The 24,090-nt window shown below is 40.2% G+C and overlaps 1 protein-coding gene across 1 annotated transcript in view; it reads left to right on the forward strand.

Annotated features, from left to right (window-relative positions):
* The window catches only part of TAF3 (TATA-box binding protein associated factor 3), a 114,139-nt gene that overhangs the window by 62,297 nt on the left and 27,752 nt on the right, over positions 1 to 24,090 (forward strand). The window lies entirely within an intron of this gene.

The following is a 24,090-nucleotide window of genomic DNA, read 5'->3' on the forward strand; positions in this document are numbered from 1 at the left end:
TGTTGAGTCTGTATGTGTGACTGTTTGATAGGCAGAAAAATCAGAAATCAAAACACACAGGTCAGGCAAAAACTGCCAGAAACTTTCTTTATGTTCCCTTCCCTCCCACCCCTTTCACCTCTAGCAGAAGCTCAAGTTGCTTTTCTCTTGCAGCCTTATAAATGCACTTGTTTCCTTAGTTGTAACCCTATAAATGCTCTTGTTTAACATGGGCCGTGTTTGAAGAGTTGACCTTTTATTTGGTTTTAGTGCTTTAAATTAGAAGTTTAAAGGTACCTAAAATCATCTTAAAGAACAACGTGGCCCAGCAATTAAAGTTTGACATCTGAGCCTCTCCAGGTCCTGTGTGCACACAAGGAAACTTTCCTGAAGAGTCACACAAGGGAGAAATCCCTCTGGTCAGTGAATACAAGGCTCATAGCCCTGGAGGAAAGCTTGACTTCCACCCAATTAATAGAGGTTCTTAATTGGTCCTGTGCTAACCCAAAATGGGTTTTTGCTTTCTTTCAGGGAGATTGAGACAAAAATAAGTGAACAAGGACACCTGTCATCTTCCAGGCTCTGGGTGTTTTCCAACTCTGTCTGGTGAAGTGGTGTTGTGATGCTTATGGTTTAACCATCCATAATGATGATTTACACTAGCAGCTTAATTCCCAGTAAAACCATAACTAAACTTCTACCTAAATTCCTGGGACTGACCTAGAGTATCTTGGAATTGTGTATTTTAAATACAAATGTTGTATTTAAAACATTAGAAAACTCTACTCAGCATCCAGGAGAGTTTAGAGCCACTGAAGGGGTAGCTGCTTTTGCACTAGCCTAGAAATTATCTGTTTTGCTGTTCTTCATTGCAGCTTCTTTGCAGCTTCAGCCAGTGTAAGTTGAAGGTCTTGGAACAGTTAGCTTTGCAGTGACTGTTTTCTGTTGTGCAGAATCTGTTAAATGAATTTTAAACAGGTTTCTCTGCGCATCTTGCAAGTTTATTATTGTGAATAGAATCTTACTTCAAGAGCTCCTTGAATTTGTGTCAAGCCTTCGGCTGATCCAGCAAACATGCTTCTTGTATCATTTAATCTCAGTTTGTTCACCTGTGAAATGGGTGTTTTAGCAGCCAATGTGATGTAATACTTTAAAAATGTTCTTAGTACACCAGTATATCCTGCAAATTAATAGAATATTATGTAGAGAGAATTTGCTGTTGGGTGGTAGAACAATGGTATATGCTAAATTTTTTGAACACGGTGTAGAAGGGACAGTACAGTTGTGTTCTTAAGTATTGTGTGAGAATAAACCTTTTTAATCCACCATGAAGGAAAATGTACCTCATTTAAAAAGTCCTTTGAGGTCCTGCACAGACTGTTGGAGCTGTGTTTTCCTTGCTGTGCCAACTCCTCACCTCAGGAGGAAGACAAAGAACAGTTTGCAGTTAATGGACTGAGATTTGGGACATGGGGTCACACTTGCTTTGTGACCTTAGCTAGGTCAGTTCCTCCATAAATCAGTATTATTACAGTAATATTTCCTGTCCTTCAGCTTAGGTATGTCTTCCATATTTGATTTGTAAACTGTTCTAACTGAGGGCTTTTCAGTTCAAGTCTGGACAGCATCTACCACAACGGAGTTCTGTTGTTAGCTGTGGTTTCCAAGATGCCTCTTTAATAAAAGCCATCATAAATTCAGTCATACTACTATGTTACATCCATCTTCTGAACATTGACACATATGAAGTTGCACTTGTTGAACTCCAAAATGTTCAGGTGAGGCTGGACATAGAATCCTAAAATGTCATTGCATGATGGTGTTGCCATCACAATTTATTTTTTCTAGTGCACTGTGTCATTAATATTTGATTTATCCTAACTCTGCAAACAGGAAATGATGGTGAATGAAGTTCTGCATTCAGAGCAGTGATTTGCTGGAGCTTGCTTTGGCAAATCTGGATCTACAAAACTACAGTGTATTAGTTTTGCTTGGTATTTACATCCTAATATCTACTTTAGTCCGTGGCGTAGTTTTGTGGGTACTTGTGCATATAAGAGATTTTTGTCTCCTTGAATTTTACTCACTTCTGATATTGTACTTTACATGTACATTTACATTTTACTTTACAGTCCACTGTCAAAGCTCCGCCAGTCTTTCAAGAGTTAGCAGACATCCCTGTCACTGTCTTGGGATGCTTTAGCTTTGAATTTGTTGAAAGTTTAAAAGAAATATATATAGAGAGAATTAATTTTAGCTGCACACCAGCAGATTGTCTTCTGTACCTGGCCAGAGTTGTGTCTTGCATCAAAGCTTGCATGGGCGGGGAAGCCATTTACTACTGTAGCAAAGACCACGAGTGGGAATTTGAGGTCCAGAAAATGCTGCCCCAGATCATTTCTGCAGAGTCATGTTGTGTTCACTTGTGCTTGATAAGGAGCAAGGCACAGATCCCAAAGCATTGACTTTTTGAAGTGGGAAACCTTGTTTGTTTATGGAAGTGGGGCCAATTAATTTACATCTATACCTGGTACAGCACAACTTCAGGCAGGGCCAGGCTGGATGGGGCTCCGAGCAGCCTGGTCCAGTGGAAGGCGTCCCTGCCCATGCCAGGGGCCGGAATGAGATGATCTTTAATGTCCCTTCCATCCCAAACCTTTCCAGGATTCTTGGACAATGGTGCCTCTCTGTTTCACATTGCTTTGACAGTCATGTAAATTCTCACATTATTTTATATTTTATCAAATAACATGAGTGGATTCAGTGACACCATACCTGGTTTTCACCAAAAGTCTACAAAGCACAATTAAGAGAAGGTGCTCAAGTGTTTTTTATCTCTGCTTCATCACCAGTGGGGCAGCAAAACTGCAGCTACTTCCACTTTTGTTCTGCTTTCCCATAATTTGAGCAGGAGTGAGCAATGTGGCCTAAACTTTTTTTTCCCTAAAGGTTATGACAGGCCAGGCCTGATAAATTTTAGCATGATAGAGAGGGAAAGCTATAACCTGCTGACACTGGGGGATATAATTAAAATGTGTAGGCACCCTGAATTACAGCTGTTGCAAGTGTTCCAGCTATCTTAATAATTGAAGACCTTTTAATAAATTTATATGTTCTTTACTAGCTTGGCCTTGAGCTTAGGCAGGACTTCAGTTTCAAGATAATTTTCTTGTCCTCAAAAGTTAAATTGCTTTCTTTAATATAAAGCATACAATAAGGAGTGCAACTGAAGAGCTGCATGCTTACTGAACCTGCTCTTTCAGCATGAGACTCCACTTGTTCGAAGCAGATCCGGAGGAACAAACACTCTTTTATTATTAGATGATAAATCCCTGATGCCGTATCACTGTTTTGGCTTTCAACCTTATTGAACTTTCAAGAGAAATGCCTCTGTTTATAACATGAACTGCCCAGTAGCATCCAAGTATCTGTCACTGCACTGTGGACTGAATTTTTATTTGGTGAACTGTACTGTGCTGTTGTTCATAGCGTGTCTGCTGCTATACAGCTGAAGTCTGGCTCGTACCCTGATGAAAACCTGCAGAATGAGATGTGGGGGTTACTATTTTTGTTACAGAATTCTGATTGCAACTTAGAGCTTTTAATAATTTTTAATTAAAGGAGTTGACAAATTAAGGTTTTTTCTGAGTAAAAAATAATATTTCTGCTGAAAAATGTTGGGATACATAGTCTTAATTTACTGATGTTTGTTGGGCTTTTTTCTAAAATATCACAAAATGTACATAAAGGGGGTTTACAAGAAGGCTGGAGGGGGACTTTTCACAGGGGCATGGAATGATAGGACATGGGGAATGCCTCCAGGAGGGTAGGATTAGATTGGATATGAGGAAGAAATTCTTTACTGTGAGGGTGGTCAGGCCCTGGCACAGCTTGCCCAAGAAGGCTTTGGATATCATCCCTGGAAGTGGTCAAGGCCAGGCTGGATGGGGCTTTGGGCAGTCTGATCTAATGGGAGGTGTCCCTGGCCATGGCAGGAGGATTGCAACTGGATGATCTTTAAGGTCACTTTAAAGATCCTATGAAGTGCCAATGAAAGTATGAGTTCAAAAATATCTGTGCTGATGGCAAAAATTCCCTGTGCTTTAGAAAGTATTATTTATTGCAACAAAGAAGCATCTCAATAAAAAGTGACATCTCTAGCATTTGACTTTGAATGGAAAAGCAGTTTGAATTTCTGCATGTGTATTTGGCAAATTATGTTTCTGTGTTTGACTTTGAATTCACCATTCTTAAGCAGCTTCTCCAGCCACTAAAAGTGGGGAAATTGCGGCAAGGATCTGAATTTATTTTGTCGATGACTTAGTTTAGAGGCAGCTGTAGTGAAGCAAAGATAAAAGCTGAAATTCACTGTCTCCTGGATCAGTGTCTCAGGCAGGATTCCTGAGTTTTTTGCTTCCAAAATTTCTTTTGGGATACCCAGCCTGTTGCTTCAGCAGGAATCTGCTTTTGACACAGCAGTGGGGTATTCTGCCAAGAGACATTTTTTGAATATTGATATCTTAGCCCACAGCACTGCATTTGTTTAATATTTGGTAAGGTCTCAGCCGCAACAATCAACTAACAAAAATTTTCTTCTTATGGGAGCTTTCTAGTGAGTTCTAGGACATGGTCAAGATCTGATGTTTTGTAATGCCAAGATGTGTAGCTAAAAGGCTTTATAAACCATCAGGCTCTAAGTGGTGCTTTCTCCTGCAGAGTATCAAATTGATAGTCAAACATAATTTGGTTTTTAAGTTTGTCTGTTGAATGAGTCCCAATTTGTATGGATAATATATTGTGTGTTCAAGTGAGTGCTCTGCTTTTGTACATTCCCTTCCATTAAGAAGATGAGACCTTGGATAACTCAGAGTTTCAGATAATGTGGAATCAAATACGTTAGCAAGTCATACTGTAACAAATCAGCACAATGACTATTTTATGTTTGAAGTGGAGATCGTGTTTGGAGTGCCTGTAAATGCCTTGTTGGAAAAATCAATTCTGAGCATCTCCTTTCTCCACATTTTGATTCATTTTACCTCAAATGTATTTTGACACTGAAGTTTCAGTCTGCCCACATGCAGGGGTTTTAACTCTCCTGGCTTTTTTTGAGCTTACTCCAGGGTTATACCACAGTGGCTGAAAACAACATGGGATTTTGAAGGGCACATTCATAGTGCTTAATTACTTTATAGAACCATATAGTTGCTAAGGTTGGAAAAAACCTTTAAGATCATCACATCCCACTGTCATTTGACTGGTAAAACAGCCTAAGCAAAGCATGCAGAGGAGGCAGCTGAAGAAGAAACTAAGCAACAAATCACATGTCCTGCTTTCTCAAATCATCTCACTAGACCTCAGACTCCATATTTTGGGAAACTTGCACCATGTAGAGTAGTGGTAGGATTGACAGAGCCTGTTTTATTTGGAGCAGGCAAATGAATAAATAAGATTTCTTGGTACACTCGGAGAGCTCTAGGCACTTGGAGAAAATATCAGTAATCCCCATTTGATAGAGGGTGGGAGTGAGGCACGGAGCTCTGTCTTGTCAAGCACTGCCAAGCTGGTCATTGGCAGAACAGGACCTTCAAATCTGCTTGAAATAGGAAAGTTGATGAGACACAGAGATATGGGAGGGCTCCTCCAACCCTCCAAGTCAAGGAGAGGGTTTGTAGAGAGATCTAATGCATTCCTTAGTTTGATTTATTTTTCTTTGCTAAGGAGAGAGTCTGCAGTACACAACATTAGATAGTCTTTGCCCTGGGTGCACCAAGCTTTTGCATTTTGTCAAGGGATATATTGGTAGTATTGTGAAAATGTGGCTGTGACCTATTTAGACGGGTTAGAGTGGGGTACAAATCTCTGCACTAGGAAGAAGTATCATTTTCCAGCTGGGCAGAAAATCACATTTATTCTGTAATAGAACACAAGAGCTCATTGAACACCGGAGTGGAGTGGCTGAGCCGTCAGCACTCCGCCGGGGGAATGAAGTCTCCGCTTAAATATTCCATCAGATAGCAGAAGTCCTGGGAGTCCGAAGAACAGAATTACTGGCTTCGGTAGATGACCAAAAAGTTCTTTTTCTCAGGAGAGGCTGTTCAGCTGCAGTAGAGGATTGTTTTTAGAGGAGCTGCAAGACACTTTCTGTATGTGTTCTCCTTGCTAGTTGTCAAGGGCTGAAAATAAAAAGGAAATTATTATACATAGGTATAACCCTGGACTGACGAAGGGGTGACGTGCAGAGATCCATCCACATTTAAATTAATCTCTCTTAGAAACAGGAACTTTTGAATCAAAGGCTTCACTTTCTCAGAAAATCAACCATTTGACCTAAAAGCTCAGAAGTTGTAGGGGACTACCCAAAATTATCAGGGGTGGAACAGTCCAATATTTGTGTTGTTAATGTTGCAGCCAGGATCAGATAGTTTGTAAGAGGAGGTAGGATCTCCTCTTAAACAAGTTATTCTGGTCAGGAAAAAAGCAGCAGTACATGAGCCCCTGTCCTGGCAAATAGTTTGTGCATCCAAAACAATGTCTGATTTTTCCATCCCTCCTTTCGAGTCTTAAGAGGAAATTGCTTCCCCTTATAAACCTAGAATTTTCTGCCTTTCTTCAAGACACACTTAATACGATGGATTTTTAAAATTTATTTAAAGAAGTTTCACAAAATCACACTGTAATAGAAATATTAACATGCAAGACAGTGAATTTGGGCAGTGCCACTTTGTTAGGTTTGTGCAGGTGCTCTGAAGTGCTTCCCAGTTATTAAATTTCACAATGCGAGATGGGCAAATCTTATCTCTGCCTCATGCTGGCATCACAGCAGCAAACTTGTTGAATTCCCTTAAGTTATGGATATACCTGGTGTAGAACCTAAACTGTGTATTACAAGTTTTGACACAACTCCTTTGCAACCAATGGGGAACACATATTATTTTCTGTCCTTCAAAGCTGCTTTTCTGTAGAGATAACATTGGCAAGGATAGCTCCGAAGATAGGCGCTCACTCAGCGAAGGAACATTGCTGTATTACTCACAAAGATAAGCAGGTATTAAGAACTTCCTTGGAGTTCTTACCAAAAATCAATTCTATCTTTTATAGTTCTCCAGAGATAATTCATCCCTCTCCCCATCCTAATCCGCACTGAGCGGGGATGGAGGCAAGGAGAAGGATGTGGTGCAAAAACCAAAGGTTAAAATCTCACAGTCCTTTTGTGATTTATTTTGAAATTAAAAATTACACCTTTTCTGGATGGGCATCAGCCATAAAGTGATGGTCATTCCCAAATCAGCCATAAGTGCATTATATGGAATTAAACTACTCTTTCTGCCAGGAGAAACCAACAGTTTCAGTGACAGGAGAAGCATCCCTCTCTTCAGGAGAGATGCAGGATTGTAATGCAGATGAACAAGGTGTCTCCCCTAATCCAGGCAGCAAGAGACATGGACTCTTTCCTCTTCCGACCGTATTGAAAATACCTGATTAGCCAGATTACACCTTTTCTAAAGTAAAAGGCGAGCTGGTAGTTTTAGAATTTGATTTCCAAACATCCTAGACTTTGAATTTTCATCCTTGCCATCAGTATTTTGTGTGACAACGACCATGCATCAATAGCTTATCATTTCTGAGCCCTGCTTGTTTTTTCCTCTGTAGATCTTCAAGGTCCCTTCCAACCCAAACCAATCTATGATTCAATGATTTTGGTTGTCTGTGCAAATTCTTTCCCATCTGTGGATGAAGAGTCTGTAAAAATATGTGGCCATGCCCTGAGCAAGTTGTCCTGAAATCCCTGGTCTCAGTAATAGAAAATTCCCCAGACAGTGATTTGGCGAACAATTTACTCCTGAGTATGAATGAATTTAAACTTTTATTCTGAATTGGATATCTTGCGTCCCTAAATACCTGCTATTCTTGAGAGCTTGTTAATCATATTGCTTATGATAAATGATATTTTTGGCCAGTCAGTCATTCAGCATGTCTGGTGTATGTCAAAGGTAATATTCTCTTGTGGTGCTGTAGCATATTGAAAATGGAAATAATATCTTTACAGTTTCTCAGGTATCCTGACTAAAATTGTAACTTGTCTTTTCTCCTCCCAGATCCTTGTGCTTTTGACTATCACAGACTTTTTTTTTTTCCTTTTTAATTTGCAGAAGGCAGAGATGCAAGTCCTGACAACATACCCTTCTTACTTAGAAGATTAAGACAGTGTCCATGTTTATGCTTGTTATGGTTCTATTTCTTTCTCCTTGTAAGGCATCTAGGTTTTTTAAACAGCTTTCTGTGGAGATAAGTAAAATCTTAGATTTGAGTAGGAAATCTTAGTAAATCTTAAATTTTTGTAGGAAACCTTTTTTAGCCAGGGTACAAGATACTTATCCTGAGGTTGCTGATTGTGGCAAAAGGAAACAACTTGTTACCATGTTAAAATTCCTCCTGCTTAATTTTTCTTGTTACTTCATCCCACGGTTCTGGATGTCATTTTAGTTGAACTTAATGCGTTCCCGGGTGTACCCAGAGCATACCAACCTTTTGGCTGTATTTCTCTAGCCCAGAAATGGTGGAGAAGGGGGAGCAGCTCCAAAATACAAGAATCTGATGTCTGCCAGAGTCTTATTTAGAGCTTGAAACAAATTCAGATCTGTTTCTGGATTTGAAATTCCTTATAAAAGGCTCTTTAGCTCCTTGCAGAAGAAGTGATGGCAGATCTTTTTTTTGTACATTTCAGTGATATTTCATATTTGAGAGAGATTTCTAGGCATTATCTGAAGCTCTGCTGTCTTTCTTGCCACTGGGAGCAGTGACAGTTTGTGGTGGGGGGATAGAGAGGAAAGGTTTGCCATTTCCCACTTTATTAGGGAATAATATGGTGTAAAAATAATCATTGTGTCATAAGATATTCTGAGTTGGAAGGGACCCATAATGAGCATCAAAGTCCAACTCCTGAAGAGAAGACAAGAAAAAATTTAGAAGGTGAATTGAGGAACGATCTCTGCTGAGTCAGAGATGCCACATAAGAGAAATAAACATATATCCTACCCCAACTGGAAAAAGAATCCTCTGCCACATTGCAAAGTTAGTATTCAGAGATGTAAATAAATCTACTTCTTAATAATTGCTGAGCTATGTCACATCTGAGCAACTTTTTATCTAGAAGTATCCACAGGCATTTATTTTATTTTTCTGGATGTGCACAAGAAATGAAGCCCCAGTAACTACAGTGACAGGTGTGAGATGGAAGAACTCAGGACTGAAGAGACTCTGCCTAAACAAGACCCTGAGGACCAAAACTTGCAGCATTTAGCATCATGTGATGGGAAAAAGCAAACCAGCAAACAATTGCTGCCCATTTCCATTCTGGCTTGTCCCACAGCCACTTTGAGCATGTGTCCACAGCATACGTACTTGTCCCATCTTCCTTGTTTCGGTCTGGAAATATTTATTTAGTGTATTCCTCTTTACCTCCTCTTCCTCTTCTTACTACTTCTTATAGTTCCATATTTCATGGGCTTTTTGAGTGTTTTGTCCTTTACCTTTTGCTTCAGTCTGGCCTTTGGCCACCAGGGTCCTCCAAGAAAATATCCTGAGTGACACGAAAAGCAAATGTGTTCTTTCCTCTTCTAGTTTTTATCTTCATGCTAAATGCTATACAAAGAGAAAGCCCAGGAAAATTCAGACTAAGAGAGAGGAAAAAGCAGAAAAATTCTGTAATGCAGAAAATCTGTGATTTTCTGGGTTGTGAAAGGAGCAGTTAAGGAATTGTAAAATCACAGAATCCTGGAATGGTTTGGAAGGGATTTTAAAGATTGTCTAGTTCCAAACCTCTGCCACAGGCAGGGACACCTGCAGTGAAGAGGTGGAAAAAAGAAAAATACAACAGTGAAAGAAAACAGAAAATCAGAACAAAAAGGAAAAAAAAAAAGTGAAGGAAAATCTTCAGTATTTTTCTGTTCCCAATTTATCCAGGCAGCAGTGTGCATAAAGTCCTTGCTTTACAAATCTAATTCAGGTCCCTGTCCCATGAACTTACAACTTGAATTGGGAAGTGGGAGAAATTAATGGGGAAAACCTCCCTCATTTCAATTTATTTCTCTGGAACGCATCCTAGAGCATATTCCATTTTGGGGAGAGGAGGGAACGACAGATTGTTGTTGCTAATAGGATTTGGGTCAAACTGCTGCTCCCTGTTTGGCACGGAACTAAATTAAGAGGAGGGTGTTCTCAAAAATGACATGGCACAGCAAGACGATAATCCCCTCCCCACCCAATTCCGAGTCCCCTTCATCAGCAGAGATGTTTGGCTGAGCGTATTCTGCAACAATTTATCCATTAAAACTCGAGCTTCCCCACCACTGGCTTTAATCCTTGCTTGGAAGGAGCTCCATTGCCGCGGCTGAGCGCACTTCGTTCTGCCTCAATCCCAAGAATACCAACAGTTTATGCTCACTCCTGAAGATAAATCTCCCCTCCACCCTCCAAAACTCATGAAGGCAGAGGTGGTAAAGGCCTGAGTTTAAGGAAGAGGGGGTTAGAAAGAGTGGCAACAAGCAGCAGAGCAAATAAAGTTACGGATGAGCTGCATCGGCTGCAAATGCTTTTGCAAGGTTTCACGAGTAAGGGAAGTTTTGTATCTCGAGATGAAGAAGTTGTCTTCAGTCGGTGCCTTCTTTGGGGTCTTTGTGGATCATCAGCTGATGTCCCGGGGAATTGCAGTTCCTTCTCAGCAGGGAGTCACCTGGTAGTGAACCAGCCTGAGGTCCATGAAGCGGGGCAGGTTACAGGGGAATCCGACAACTCTGAAATGAAGGGGTGTTATATTTTTTTATGTCTGAGTGGAAAGTTAGTGTTACGTAAAACTGCCTACTGAAGCCAATTCCTTCACTAAATTTGTTTTCGTTGGATTTTTTTCATTCCTTCCATGTGTCCAAGAAAAATATTACTTAGCTAAAAAGGCATTAATTCAGTTTAAATCAGAGTATCAAGCTTTCTGACTCTAGTACTGATGTGTGCACAAGTTTCTTGTTTAAATTAGGCCTGCTGGTTACTGGCTTGTTTGATTCTCCACTATCCCTGCTTTCCCTATATTCAGGATGCTTATCTCATAAACTAGAAAAATAATGGAATAGAAATAATAGAAAAATGTACCATTTTTTAAATAATTTAGATGGAAAAGCAATATCCTGCAGAATTTCTGTAATCGAGTATTACCCAATCCAGCTCATGTGGAAACTTGATCAAAATAGATCCTTAACTCCTGGTTAAGCCTAATTAGGATACAGAGTTTAATACAAAGCCACTTGTCATTTCCCTTTGTAATCGGCACATCATTTTTGTTTTGTTAAAGGACACAAGTTGCATCCCTTAGATAAACAGCTTGGGCAAGCTCTGCAAAACAATTAGTGCATCTTTCACATGGTCTAAACTTGATTGAATAATTACTCAAATAATGGTCAGTAATGGAATACATAGGGTTATCTTCTGGCTAATCCTCAGGTAATGGAGTTGGTGTATCTCTGATTTTTCTCTTAGCAGTTCCCAGTAAACAGGAGACTGAGACAAAAGTGATTATGGGAAGTGGAGGGAGTCACTGGAGGCCAGCAAGGAAAAGGAGGCCTTATCTTAAGCAATTAATCAAGAAAACTCCTATTGTGGGACAATTATTCAAAGCTAATTCTAAAATAGCTTTAGAGCCTGAGGTCCTGAAGGTTTTTTAGTGTGGTTTTTTTCTGTTTTGTTTTTGTTTTGTTTTTAAGAGTTTTGCCAAGGTCATTGGTAGCATAGGGGCAGCCCTTGCATCCAAATGAAGGCTGCAGCATAAAGAGGGAGTTGAATCTAAAGTGCAGCATCACACAATGTGGGCCTTGAGGTCCTTGTCAGAGCCGTGAGTTTTTATTTTAAAAATGAGTTGGAATGTTTCGAAACAGAGGCAATATTATAAAACTTGCTTAATGCTTCCACAAAAGTCATAGACTCAGAGAATTATTTGGGTTGGAAGGCATCCTGAAGCTCGTCTTGTGCCACTCTGCTGTTATGGACAGGGGCACCTTCCACTATCTGAGGTTACTCCAAGACCCATCCAGCCTGGCCTTGGACACTTCCAGGGATGGGGCAGCTCCAGCTTCTCTGAGCACCCTGTGCCAGAGCCACCCCATCCTCACAGTAAACATTTTCTACCCAATATCCAATCCAAACCTCCTCTCTGTCAGTTTGAAGTCTTTCCCCCTTGTTCTGTCACTACACACTCTTGTAAAAGGGTATCCTCTCTTACTGTGTCCTTGGCAAGTGACACCATGAGAAATGTATCACAATCATTTCACATCCGTGCTCAGCTCTACTTCTGCAAATGCAGGACTCTGATATCTCTGAATCTCCCTTTTATTTTTTGCTCTGATATTTTTCACTGCTTTTTGCTTAGCTTAATTGTCCTACAGAGTCTTGCAGCAACCTCAGAAGCACAGGATTGTTTAGTGGCTGTTGCCTTGTAAAAGCCCATGAGGTCTTTCCAGTTGTCTCCCCAAAAAGCTCTTGTGTAGTGAGAGCATCTAACTGACCCCTGTGCTGTGTTTTCAGCCTCTGAGCTCCCTTGAAAGTGAGATTTATTTGAAGATGTTGCTGTGATCCATGAGGTCCTGCGGAAAGAAGCAATAGATTTTAGCAGCTGTCCCCTGAAAAATTATAAGGTCACCAGAAAAAAAAAAAAAGCAGAGGTTTTAAATTGGATGTGGTTTAAATTTTCCTGCGGCCTCCTGAATCGGGCTCCTTGGCGGAGTGGGAAGCTGCCCACAGAATTATTGCTCAGCACAGTCACCCCGTGCTCTCAGAGCACTTTTTCTCCAGCGGTGCTGACAGCAGCATTTTGAACCCTCGGTGGCGTCGGGCCGCCCGATCTGGTTTCAGATGGCTGTGGAGTGTCGCCGGGGGAGTGCTGCTGGGTAGGTGATCACACTGCCCTGATTAGTTTTCTCTCTGCCTATGGGCACCTTTTGCAGGGCAGGGTAACAGGGAGAGCCTGGACACACATGTGCTCCCATACGGAATAAAGCAGAGAGGCTGGAAGACAAAGAAAGTCACTAATTGGATTTGTAGCTGTAAGAAAAAAAACTCTTAAAGTAAACATTTTCCTCTCTTTAAGTCTCCATGGCTTCTTTCGTGAAGACCGCTTGAAAGTATCTGTTTCGGGGGTGAACCCTTCCCAGCAAATTTAATTTTGAGGCTTGTCAGGCTTTATTAAAACCTTATCATCAGTGATTTCCTTCTCTGCTAGATCAAGAAGATTGTATTTGTTCTGGGATTCGTATTGTGGCTCAGAATTCATCCCAGCAAAGGAATGGGGGGTTCACAGATGTACCAGGACACACCAGTGCCAGCTGAGAGCACTGAAGTCCCGGGATAAGTGTGGTCAGTGCATCTTCCTGAAGGCTTTGGGTGCTGTTTAGACAGAGTTGGAAGCTGTAACTGCAGTTGTGTTTCTGAGTTAGTGGTTGTGAATATAAACTCATTGCTCTGCAGGGCAAAAGCATTCATGATTGCTGCTGGTATCATTAAAGAAATGGGATCCCAACATCTGAAATATTCCCAACCCATTGCCAATAGCTGGAATGTTTGGTAAACACTTTGGGGCATGGTGTGTATACGTTTATTAAGGGAGAGGGTGAACACGTGCCTTTTTTTTTACTCTTAAGTAATTCCGTTTACATTAGTGAGAGTTTTCCAGTCGATTGCAGAGCTTTTTTATTTATTTTTAATTAAATTTCTGTGACTTCTTTTAATCTGTGACACTGTGGATCAATACCACAGATCAGGATTTCACCTAACAGAATAGACAGAGCTTTTCCAATTTATTCTAGAGCACAGGCCCTGGTTAGCTTTTTCTATACCTCTCAATTAATCTGTTGAAAATAAACTTCTCTCTATCCCAATCTTTCTCTTTTTTAGAAAATATTTTTGAATTGTTGAGAAAATACTGAATTTCCCTTTCTTACCCAATGAAGAAAAAGGGTGGATGGAGGAGTCTCTTAAATACGTGCTGTGTTTGTTTTTCTTATAGTGCCAGAAGTAAGCAAAGCACTTTGGAAAACACAGATACAGTTCTTGCCCTGAGCAGCTTATCACTGGGATTCAAACATGCCCTTGCAATTGCAAGTGATGCACAAGAGGAGGAGGAGAGGAAAGGCAATTAATGGCCAAATGAGTTGTTGAACTAAAAAGTTACTTGAAGGTGATTTAAATGCTCAGAGCCTTTTTTATGACAGCAGAATTGCATCTTTGTCCTGCATAGCCAGAGTGATGATGGTCTTTAAGCTGAGTTGAGCCAGGACTTCCTTCTGGGAATGCATTTTTGCAGAAGCTCCCTCATGTGAATAAGAATATGGGAGATTAAGACCCAAAATAGCCCAGGTCTACTTTTGAGGGAGTAAAGGAGTCGAAGGCAGACACAGGTAATTGCAGCTGATCACACACCTTGTCTGCCAGAGGAATTCTTTCTCCATGTGGATTTTGTGCCCCACCTGGCAGTGTCTGTATTTATCCTGTTAATTTGGAGATGAGCTCATGATTTAATAGGAGACCACTGTCTTCATGTTGCCATTTCTTCCATGCCAGACATCTTCCCTGTGCTGATCAGAATTGCTATGATCTCCCCTCCCATCTCCTTTACCATGGCCACAAAACCACTAACGAGTCACTCTGGGCTGAAGGACACCTTAGCTATTTTTGGCAGCAATATAAGCACAAATTTGCTTGTTAGTACAATCTAAAATAGCCCATCATGGCATCATGTCTGCCTCTTACTTGTTGTCACTGAAACTCCTCAGGATGAGAAATGTGACTCTTCAGTTCTAAGGGCCTTAAACCACATTTCTGCTCCACAGGTGCATTACACAAAAAACCCTAAACTCTTTGGGGTAAAATTTTGAACTTCTGGGGAGAAAGAGTGGGATCTGAAGTAATATAGTGAAAGAAATATGTGATGTGTATGGGACGGTTACACCTTCTTGTTTCTGGATTTCTTTAACTCACTTGCAAAATAAGACATTAAATAATCACAGTATTTTCCCACTGCAGAATCCAAGTACCCAAATATACATGTAGGTTGCAAATCTGTGAAGGACTAAAATTCTGCAATGCCAGGTAAAAATTATTAATATGGAAAAAATGCAGGTACCCCAGTGCAATAAATACCTAGTCTGTTCCTTTGCCAGAAGGTACAAATAGTTGCTTCCTAAAATATTTGTAAAAGCCTAGGGATTTTCAACCTAGGATTTTATTGAAGGTAGAACAGTATGTTTTCTTATACAAGACCATAGTATAAAAAAGGGAAAGAAGTGTAAAAAATCCTTCCAGATGTTTATATAGGTTCAGTGGTTTTGTTTTTAGTAAGATTTGTGATACTTGAAAAGCTGGTTCGGAAAGCTCAGCCAGAAAGATTAGATACTGAGGTGCAAAGTGAAAAGACTGATGGTCTGCTTTCTTTTTCTTAAGAAAAAATAATATAAACCCCTCTTATTATATCTGAGAATTATTACATACAGATAATACAATGCGGATTTTGAGTCTTTAGATGGTAAATTTGATCTTTGCAAGAGGAGTGGTGCTGAATCTCAGTTCTAACAGAAATTCTCATCCAGGAATACTCCTGGGAAGATTATTAAAATACTACAGGTACTGACATTGGCTACAAAGATCTACTTGTGCATATTTCTTTAAAGGGGTGGAAAAAACACCTTAATACACAGTATTACCATAGCTGGGCCCTATTATACTATTGTAATCATAGCTAAAGCAAGAACGGTGATTAACGATGGCAATTTATTGTATCTGACGAGGGGAGAAAATAGGAGATGTTGTCGTTATCATAAATCATATCATAAATAACCAAAGGGAAGCACTCAGAAAGCTTGTGTGGTGTCAGCAGCAAGCCCTTTCAGGCACGTTAGCCCAGGATGTAGCCATAGAAACCCCAAAGTCATATTGTTATCTTAGTCTTGCTGCAGTTATGTGATACAACAGTATTAACATATAGATTAGGCCATTTATAATACTAGGTGTCATTTCAGGTTGGCTTGCTTATATAGCATTTTAGTTTTTTTATTGTGCCAAATGTTAGGGAAACGCTGCATTTTTACAGGTCAGTATAGAGCCATTTATAATGTATCAGCTTCACACCTCTGTCAGTCTTGCTAATGTACTGTGTTATTGATTGGTTGTACTCTATGAATTGTCATTGCCTAATTACCTTGTCTTTGCTAATAATTTTATTTTTTTAGAAGTCAAAATGTTCCTTTAAAGAGAAAACCTCTGCGCCTGCACACATACTCTGGGACAAGTTCTTGGTTGTGTTAAGGATCATACATCCCAGAGGGAGTAAAAAGTGAAATAAAAAGCATGGAGACAAAGCCAAATTTTGTTGTAGAGGTTTTCTGTCCCTGGCTCTATGTTTTGATCTAACTGCAGCGGTTTTCACATTACACTCTGCAGAGTTCAGGGGAGAGACTCAATCCCAAGTAATTCAGAGCAACACCAAAGTGACTGAGCCAAGGCTGCCCTGCTGACAGGGAGCTGGCTGGATCCCACACATTTCTCATTCCAACACTTCCTAAAGATGCTTCTGGGGTTGTTTCTACTCTCCAGACCATTAGCCCAGCACTGCTGTGTGTTCATGTATTTGTGCATGAGCTACAAAAAATGTTGAGCTGCTGCTTAAAAGTCAAAGCAAAAATAAAGTCTCCCTTGTTGTATTTAGACAGAAACATGTTTTTGCTTGCTGTAGCAGCACAAATTCTGGACTAATATTTTGTCAGGTCAGACAGAGATTGCGGGTGTAGCAGATAACAATCTGCCAACTCTGTTTTTCTGTCTTCAGCAGGGAACTAGCTGTGTCATTTTAAGAATCCTGTGTAATTTGGCTTCAAAAAATTCCATATTTTTAAAAATCTGAATGAGGGCAGCCACTAGTAACTACTTAGAAGTGTTATTCTCATTACATTTGGTATCCTAAAGCAGCATTGGAAGCCAAAATCTCACATTATATCCTAAACCAAGATCTGATGCCCAGAGTGATGCTCCTCACAACTCCCCCCTTTTTTTTTCACTTCCTTATGCCTGTGTGATCCTGAGGTGGGTTTTTTACTTTGCCAGCTGGACATAAAAATACTTTATCTTTGCTTTTTTTCTTTCCACCCTCAGATATATTTCCATTTGAGTTATCCCATTAGTTCACTTCTAGCCCAAACTAGCAGATAATCTTCCTTATTTTAGCCTCGATTATTTCCTCATTCTCCTGCACAAATGCTTGAACCAGGACAAAAGAAAGGAGGAGACAGTTTCCATTTAAATGTAGAACTACAGGTTTAGGAGTTACGGTTTGTTTCTGGAAAACTGTCAATACTCTCTTCTCATACTGGTCCTCAGTAGTTCATCTCCAATGATTTCATACCAATATGGGGAGGATGGAGAAGTAACTGAATCAATCTGGAAACTTTTGAGTCCAGAACCTGATTATTACTATCATGCATATTTCCAGATGGTTGGGTGTATTATATCATCAGAGATGGAGGGGTGTTTTGTTGACCTCTTGTACCTTCTTGGACAGGTTAATAAGGGCTTCTGGAGTGATTGATAAATGTATACACCAAGTCTCAGTCCTGCTGAACACCTCAAAGCTCAATGCTGGCTAATGCTAAGGACTGAAGGCACCACCCAGCCATTTAGGGCAGGATTTTCCAGTGTGATTAACAAGTTGAGATGTTTAACTTCAAGCACCTTTCACTTCTTCCTTACAGTATTTTAGTTATTCATGCAAAATCACTTGCCATACCTGAAAGCTCTTTTTCTTTCTTTTCTTTTTTTTTTTTTTAATGTATTGGTGGTTTTTGCATTTGGTAACATGCTGAGAAGGCACTGCAATGAACTTGCTGACAATGTCAGGGGAAAAATCTGAGACACATGGAAGATGAGCTCCTTGGTGGTGCTCTCTTCCAGCTCTCTTCCCATAGAAAGTATCAGCTGGAAAATGTCAGGGTTTGGTAATAGATTGGATGGTCTTTATAAAATAAAGGAGAAATCTGTTGTTTAATTGTCTGTTTGGTAAACAGGTCGCATCAGTGATCAGTTGTGCTCATACAGCAGAGAAATTATATATGCAATTATGAATATATATGTGTAATATATACACGAGTATCTATATAAAATCCAGTATTCTAAGCCCCACATGTGTCACACGTATCTCAGTGTGTTCATTTTGCATTAAGGTATCAGGATATTGGCCTGTAGGATATCAGGATTGAATTTTGTCCCTCTTCCATTAATTTCCTTTATGGACTACAAGCACACTTTCTGTTTGTTTTGGGAGAAGGCCATTGTTATTACAAGTTAAAGAGATAAAACATATCATGGCACAAGAAAAAGATTTCAATTTTAAGAGAAATCAAAAGCTCATGCTTATTAGGATATGATAGGGATGTAAGCTCTTGACTTAATGACTTAAAATTTCCAAAAACTTATCTTTGGCTTCATCTCATGCTTTTACTAGACAATAGGAAAATTATTCTGGAAGGCTGCAGGAAGTTTTTTCCTATTTTTTTCTCACTAAAACGTTTCATATGTTGGGTGGGAACAATCCCTTCCTTCCTTACATTTGAGAGGCTGAGCTGGCTGTGTATAAAGCCATCAGCCTTGATATCCATGTGGTCCTAAGGAGGATATGCTTGGAAATGAAGATGGATTGAAGATTTCAGTGCAGGCACTGCCAGGTCACTTCCTTTCCCAAATCCTAATTTTCCTTAAAAACCCTGATGCTTCCAACTCCCAATCTCAGGTACTTGGTACCATGCAGTGCAGAGGAGCAGAGAGGCTGATCTGAACAGAACTATGTGTGAAATAATTCTGTGATCTGCTGATCTTACTTGGTCATTTTGCATTCTCTTAGAAAAGAAAATGTTCAAGTTCTGTTTAAAAAGAAAAGGATTATGGAAGAAATTTAATAGTTGAAAATAGGCGTGTGTGAGTTAGATGGAAACATCTGCTTTTGAGAATTGTATCCTTTATGGGTTTGCTCTGATAGCTGATCCTGTTTATCTGCCATACTGCAGTTAATATCAAATGCCAAATGCCTAAATCTTACTTTATTATAATAACAAGAGTTGGCTTCCACAGGAACTGTTACCTCCCAGAGCTTTGTGCAATTAATACATTAGATGGAGCATTGGAGGTAAGAGCTGCTGCTACTAAAATCAAGTTACTCTTTCTTCAGCAAGTGGTGTCCAGCTTTAGGCCAGCATGTCTGACTCTGCTTCATCTTGTACATAAGAAATATTTGTTTATTTGTAAATCTGCATGTCTTACCCAGATGGTTTTATCCTGTCACCACCCTGTGACAGAGTGAAATGTTAACCCAGTTTTCAGAAGAGAGACTGGAACTTTACTTAAATTAAATGCCAGCCAACAGACAGGGCAAGTTTTTGGCAGGGTCAGGAGCTGATCAGAGATTTTGTCTGTCCCAGTCTGTGCCATGTTCTCTAGGACACCCATCTAGCTGTCAGTGCTTGTGTTTTCTCACTGAAGCTACCAAATAAAAAGTCTGGTAACGACCAAGATGATGACCATTTTCATTTTATAGACATGTTTATATATGATAGGTTTTCTTGCTTGAAGAATCCCCATACATAGGTGCATTTCTACTCAATCAGATGAGTTTCGCATCTGTTTTTCCTGCCTTCACTTTTATGCAGTTGTGCTGCATCCTCTGACAAGGCAGCCAGGTGAGCATGATAATGTGGTACATGTGATTGCTCTTCTTTTTCTGCAGAAAGGCAGAATTTCTGTTCCCTTGTACCCTCATGTCAGTTTTAGGGACAAATAGTCCCTCAGTTTTCATAAACCTGGAAATTCATTACTGAAGTGTTGAGGATTGCTGTCCTGAAACTGAGCTGTGGCTAAATTAAGAAGGTATATATTCAATAACCCTTTGGTCTGGGTTCCCTGCTGTGTTACAGGGACATGATGTACCAAGAAATAGAGTTTGAGCTTCTTTAGTGGTTTTTCCTTAAAAAAGGTACAGGAGTTTCAGTTTCTTGCCTGAACTGTTCAGCTTAAGAAGTTTTCCAGCATTTGAAGTGGTGACAGATCCCCATGGTTTGCATTTGGGATTCTGATGCTTTCTGTTCAGATGCTGCATATTTATCAAGTTCAGCTTTTACAGCACTTCTTGAGATGGAATTAAGATCATTTGTCAGATGGGAAGGTAGCAGGATGTGGAGTGACCTGCCCCAGATCACCCTGCACACCTGTGTCAAGAGAGGAGTGATTTCCTTTCCCCCCCAACTTCGAAATCATCCTTTCATAAAAGTGAATTTGCCTTCTGATACAGACCCAGGTGATGTTGTTACCCATTGAATCATTTAGGTTGGAAAAGCCCTCTGAGATCATCAAGCCCATTTACCCAACACTGCCAAGTCACCACCAAATCCATGTCCCCAAGTGACACATCCACATGTTTTTTGAACAATTCCAGGGACGGTGATTCCACCACTTCCCCGGCACAGCCTAATATTCTCAAGAAAGAAATGCTGCCTTTCTAACTAGATTTCTCATAGGCAGCATGCTGACAGCTCTCAGCTTGTTTTATTTCAGTGATGGACAAATTCAGTGCTGCAGTGGCAGAACTCATCCCTCCTGTAACCCAGGCTCTGCACAGGGGGCCCACTGACATAATAAACAATTGCTTTCTATAGCTTTAGTAATGTGAGCATTAATATTGATCCAGCTTCTCTAACGACCAAAAAAAAAATGTATCTGTTATCTTGAGAAACCTCCCAAACAGCTCCAGTCTCCTTTCATTACAGGGGAGAGTTATGAGGGCAGATGGTTGAGGTGATATCCATTTGACCTATAGATGCTAACTCGGGCTGGATCATTAATAAGGTGGCTGGAGATGGGGAGAAATGGCAGTAAAGAGAGTTAAAAAGCAATCTTGTGCACAAAGGATGGCGCGTCCAGAAGTGCCGGGTGGCAAATGAGATGGACAGAGGTGAGGAAGTGGCCACGTGGTTGTAAATGCTCATCACCAAGTCAGGCAGCAAACACTTAAAAGCTGATGTTTTTCCATATTTACTTCCTGCTCTGGTGTGAATCCTTTGGAAGGAAAAAGAGTCGTAGGTCTTGAACTCAAGATAGAAATTTCACTTTCTCTAATTAACTAACCCACCCCACCACCAAAAAAAACCAAAAAAAAAAAGTGCTCCATTGTTTTCTGCCACAGCTGTGGTGGCTCAGGTTTGAAAGCTGCTGCCTGGCTGAAAACCAGTCCTTGCTAAGGATCAGACTGTGGCCTTGTTCCAAGAGAAATTTGGATTTCATTTGACCACGATAGGATTCCAGATTGTCATCTGAGCATGTCTGAAAAGTGGTGAATGTGTGTCAGTAGTTAAGTGCTCATGAACTTCCTTAGTCCCTGGATTGTTCAGGACTGACCCAGGCAATTTTTTCCAGATGTTTTGGGGAATCCAAGTCCATATAAAAGGGATGGTAATGCTTCTGCTTCCTTACTAAGTTGTCTTTGTGGCTTGCAGGAATGTGCATGAAAGCTGGAGCCAAGACACCCCGATTTCTTGTCTCACCTCTACAAACTGCACTTTAACCTTTCTGCCCTTCCCTGGCACCTCCACACAAGATCACAGAAACTTCATGGACCCGCTGCAAACTTTACTTGGCCTTATTAAAAAAAAAATAAGCATTGCTCTTTTTTTATTGTACAGAACTCCAGTCCCTGTTCTCCAAAGCTCCTCTGAAATTGTTTTTTTGCCTTTGATCCAGCAGCTGCTGGTATTCTGCAGTCCTGAGTAGGTAAAACATGAGAAGCACCTTGGGATGGGAAGGAATTATAAAAATATGAAACATTGCAGTGCCCTTCTATGAGATACAGTGTAAGAGAGGAGCTGTTTTAAGTGGACACTGGGCAGAAATCTTTAGCAAATAAATGTTCTGATTTTTCTAGTAAATGTATATTTTTTACTGGTGCAGTAGTTTATTTTCCATTTTATTGACCCTTTTTATCTCCATGTTTCTTGTATTAAAATGGTTAATATTCCTATCTTTTTTCTAATGTTCCTATTCTATTCTAAAGTCTGTATCATCAAACCCTATCTTTCCTAATATTTTAATTTGGCTAAACTTTTCATCTTGTGGCTGAGGCAGAAGATTTCTTTAAATCTCAATTTTAAGTTATGATGTTTGTTTTAAATTTTATCTCCTACTTTTAAATGAAAACAAACTCTCAGTGCTGAAGTAGGTGGAATGGAGTTGGGAGGGAATTGCTCAGTAGCAGCCAGTGCTGTGTGACATCTGATGAATGCTGATTCTTCATCCCCAAAACCTTCTGAGTGGGTGAAAGCAGCTGATTTCTGCAGCAGCTTAAACAGAGATTGAAATTGCTTCCATGATGGGGAAGCAGATTTTTTTTTCCCCCATAGCAGGTGCAGGCTCAGTCCACAGTGATTTCTCAGTTATACTCTAACTTTGCAGTTTAAAAAATTTAATGTCAGTGCCCAGCCAGGCAAAACCTAACTCCCTAACATTTCTGTTTTTCACGGAAGGCTAAGACTTTATCCTCAGGCAAAGTCTTCTCTCTGGGCTGGCTGCTGTAAATCCTCTGGGCCCTGGCAAAAGCCAGACTTGCTAGCTCATTTTACTTAATTTGTGATGCTGGCAAGATTTGTGCTGCAGCCCAGGGCTCTTGACTCAACTCTCCTAAATCAGAGCATTGACACATTACAGTAGAGAAACACCAGCGCAGAAGACCTGAAAATAAACTCCTTGAAAAGAGATATTTCAGAAAGATGCTGTCTTACTGAATTTTAAATAGCATTTAGTGGAAAGTTTCAAGTTTCTTGGTGCTTTCTTCGTTAAAGCCACCTGCTCATTAGGAAGTTGGGTTTTAGCCACTGTCCTCATAAATGTTTTTTACTGCATATTTCATATGAGAATCTTGGAGCACTGGATAGCTTTCCTCAGAAACCCTGCTAGACAAAATGCCATGAGTTTTTGCAGGTGGGTAAACAGAAACTTGGGGTAAAGTGAAATGAGGTTGTCTGTGTAGAAATGTTAACCAGCAGAGGTGTAATGATGTAATTACTCCAAATACAAATGTGTCAGGTTAATGCCTGTTGGACATTCTTATTCAGGACTAAGAATCCTTTTTCCTGCTTGGATAATTCCATTTTGAAAGTGAGGAAGTGTATCAAAGAGGATAAAGTGCTTGGCTGTGGTTGTGGAGATCAGAGGTTCTCTTTTTAAATCTACTGTGGATTTGTTGGGAGATCTCAAGTGGATTTTCTCCTTTCTCTGCACCATAATGTCATATGTGGGTCTGAAGATGGTGTTGCATGTAGGGAAAAAAATAATTGTTATTAAACGAAATACAGAACAGTCACACAGGTGATACCCACACTGGTTTGGAATAGTTGAAGTCTGATGTCTACACTGTGTAGATTTCAGGTTTATCTTGTTTTTGAAAGCTGTTTTTTGATCTCAAAGCCCAAGTGCCCACTTGCTCTGAAGTGTGCTAGGTGAATTCCTCCTTCATTTTGGTTTCACTGCTGCAGGAAGCTGGCATATGCACTCCAGGATTGTCCCACTATGCAAACAAAACAGCAGTAAGGGAGATAATAGGAAAATGCATTTCAAAGGCATGTTCCTGATCTGAACCAACACACACACACGATGCTGGGGCTTTCCCATAAAGTCATAACAGATAATGTCCACCTGCAGCAGCTCTTAAGATGGTATCACAGACAGAACCTGGCAGGTTGAATGGGGCTTAGTCCTCTGCTTTAACCTTCAGACTGTGCTGCTTCAGGAAGAATAAACTAGGTTTAGGAAGATGTTTTCCCAGTAGTTAATCTGCAGTCAAGCTTGTGTGATATATAGGCAAGAAAGACACTTCTGGTTAATTTTACTTTGGCACTTTGCTTTGACACTGTATTACAGCAAAAAAATGCTTCAACCTCTTTCCCTTAATTTAAAAATGAATGAAGAAGTTATTAGGGTGGTTTTGGGTAGAACTGATGCTTTGGGCCTGCTCTACCATTGGTGAGCTCTACCCTCCTCTCCTTTGCTCAT

Source organism: Anomalospiza imberbis, chromosome 5 (assembly GCF_031753505.1).
Source record: "Anomalospiza imberbis isolate Cuckoo-Finch-1a 21T00152 chromosome 5, ASM3175350v1, whole genome shotgun sequence".
NCBI classification, from domain to species: Eukaryota; Metazoa; Chordata; class Aves; order Passeriformes; family Viduidae; genus Anomalospiza; species Anomalospiza imberbis.